Genomic DNA, 2,963 nt, shown 5'->3' with positions numbered 1-2,963 from the left:
AACCCTCCCAACCCTCCCCTTCCCCCGCCACTGTAAATGGAGAGGGCTGGCGCGTCAGTTCAGGAGTGTGGGGTGGGGGCTCCCTTGGTGGCCACAGGCTCCGCCCCCAGGGTGTGTGGAAACTCCTTGCCCTCACCCAGTGAGGGCAAGCTGCGCTTTCCCAGGCAGCATTTACCATCACGCACTCACAAAATTGAGACTGTGATCAATGAGGGCCCTCCGTGAACTTTGCATCTGGCAAAGGGTTTTGACTGGATCTTTTTTCTTTCTGTACACCACCTAGCACAGTACCTGGCACAAGGTATCATCAGGTGACTGGAGAAGACTCAAAGACTTGAATTTGGGGTTCAGCTTCGCTCCTAATGGTTCTAGTAGCCTTGGGCAATTTAGTCTACCTTTCTGGTGGTTTAGTGATGAGGAGTTGCATTGCTAATGTAAAGGTACAGGGTTCAAATCCATCAGTTGCTCAGAGGGAGAAGGATAGCCTGTTTCCTGCAGTGAGATTTACTGCTTTTGAAAATCCCACTCGCCGGAGCCCAACTTCTCTGAGACTAAGATTCTCCACCGGTGAAATGAATATACAGTAACATCAAACTCTCAAGATTTTGTTTTCACTCATTGCAAATATCTTTTTCCCAAAAAAAATTCGTATACATTGTGTTTCATACTTTGCTTCATTGACAATTGTGTTTCATACAATCATTCTTATACGTTGTGTTTTATGGTGTAGTGGATTTGGGAGGGATTGTATAACAATGAAAGACTTTTTCTTTTACTTTTCAAAGAGAAGAGCGAACTGGAGTGGGAGGAAGTTGGTCAGGGGGAAAAGTGCAATAATGAATGAATGGAAATCCAAAGTCTCTGTAAACTTTCATTAAAATTAATCAATAATTTAAAAAAATTAATCCTCGATAGACTATGTAAACCACTACCCTGTTTTTTAAGGTTTTCATAGGATCTTTCCTATTTCCTTTACACCCTCCCTCCACCAACCAAATTGTGGGACCTTGTGATTTCTCCCCTTCCCATCTTCACCCTTTTGCTCCCACCCCTTCTCCACTTGGGGCTCCATACACTTTTACTAATTGTCTTTCTGTTTTTACAAGAATGGTTTTGTGCATTATTTGTCCTTACGAGACTGAGTTAGTTCACACAGCATAATGCTCTCCAGTTTCTCCCAAGTTATGTAGTATTTTTCAAAATTGTTGCTCCTGAGTGCTGAGTAGTAGTACATGGTGTAGTACATTCGTATCACAGTTTCTCAACCCGAGATTTTTTTTCTTCTTTAGAATTTTTTTTATTTAAAAAAGATCAAATGTTCATTTGGAGTTTACTAAATACTCATGCATTAATTTGGTAATATAACTTATTTAACTCTTCTTTTTATCCACTCCATTCTACAGCAAGCATCTCAAGTAATGTTAATTAGGACTGTTACTGAAAGACAAAAATGTCAACATTCCCCACCCCACCCCCCTTGCTTCACAAATTCTCCTTTTCTATATTAGAGGCAATCTTTACTTCTTTTTGGCTTCTAAGTTAACTGTCCACTGGTTCTTCTTCCATAGAAGTATGCAGTAATGATGGATGGCTGCAGCATGTGGAAATGTGGCAGAAATACAAAATAAAAACAAGGCAGCCTCTGAAGGGCAGCCTTGGAGCAGTGGAATAAAGACTTAGAAGAGTTGCAAACTAACACTACAGGGTTGAATTTAAAACATGTTACGGGCTATATGGATTCACAAGATAGACTGAGATTCGTCTGTGAATAGTTGGTGCACCAAAATTTTTTCAAGGATTAAAAGAAATCTGGCAAATGGTTATATAAAGATTTAAACACTTTGTTCACCCCTTTCACCTGATTGTTTCTGCTGCATTGGCAGGTGGGACCTAAGAGGTAGATAAGTCCAACGAGATGGTTAAAGGGTCTCCTCTCAGAAAGCAAGTCTGTGCACTGCTATGTTGTATAGTGTGCTGTGGCTTTTGTGATGATGAAGAGTGAAGAGACGTGATCTGATGGCAAGTCCTGTGGAAGAGACAGTGCACAATTAGCAGCAACCCTAACCCTCCTGTTTGACATGTTGAAGGCACACTGTGTGCCAACTGCAAAAATATCATTTCCTGTTATAAAATGAGCCCAAGCATTCAGCTGTTAGGTTGGAAGCCCAGTGAGATCAGGGTTTTCAGCGTTTATATCCCCAGTGCCTAGGACAGTGGCCAGTGTGTAGTCAGTGCAATTTCATATTTATTAGAAAAATGAATGAATCATACTTAAATAGAAGATGTTGGGTACCATTGGCACCGACCCATGGCTGGCCCTCTGGTTGGTTTTCAGAAACAGTAAATTGTGTGGGAGGAGGTAGCAAAGCATCTTTCTTCTGCAGAACAGCTGGAGGATTGGAACGTGCCCTGGGGTTGGCAGTGCAACTCCTTACGACCAACCCGCCAGGGTTCCCTTTAGTAGATGAGATATGGAAAATTGAGAGAAGTCCTTTGCCTAAGGTTATATTGACAGTAAGAACAAAATCAAGATGTATATTATTCTAAAGCAAAAGTCTTGTCCTCTACACTACATTTCCCACTCCTTTTCTTTCTCACACTTCTTCAGTGTCTGCCTATGGTACCCTCGCGATGTTTACCAGACCTTCATTTTTTTTTAAATCTATTCATTCATTGTTGCACATTTTCCTCCCTACCCACCTCATCCCCAGTTATTTTATCTCTTTGAAAAAAAAATTCTTTCATTGTTGCACACTTTCCTCCCGCACCTCAGTCCACTTTGCTATGCAGCTCTTATTCTGGACTGTTGTCATGCAGATAATATAATCATATGTTCCTTTTAAATAGTCCTTTCCTTCATCTGTTTTAGTGCAGTGTGCATTATTTATCCCCTTTTTTTCTTTTTAAATTTTTTTATTATTAGTTTCAATGAAAATTTACAGAGACTTTGGATTTCCATTCAT

The 2,963-nt window shown here is 40.6% G+C and overlaps 1 protein-coding gene across 1 annotated transcript in view; it reads left to right on the top strand.

The window, feature by feature from the left end:
* The window catches only part of BATF3 (basic leucine zipper transcription factor, ATF-like 3), a 21,366-nt gene that overhangs the window by 584 nt on the left and 17,819 nt on the right, over window positions 1–2,963 (top strand). The gene's annotated exons all lie outside the window — the stretch shown is intronic.

The sequence above is a fragment of the Elephantulus edwardii genome, unplaced genomic scaffold, assembly GCF_000299155.1.
Source record: "Elephantulus edwardii isolate Elephantulus edwardi_28Jun2011 unplaced genomic scaffold, EleEdw1.0 scaffold00063, whole genome shotgun sequence".
NCBI lineage: Eukaryota > Metazoa > Chordata > Mammalia > Macroscelidea > Macroscelididae > Elephantulus > Elephantulus edwardii.
Note: the sequence above shows the minus strand (reverse complement) of the source record. Positions and strands in the feature narration are given on the sequence as shown.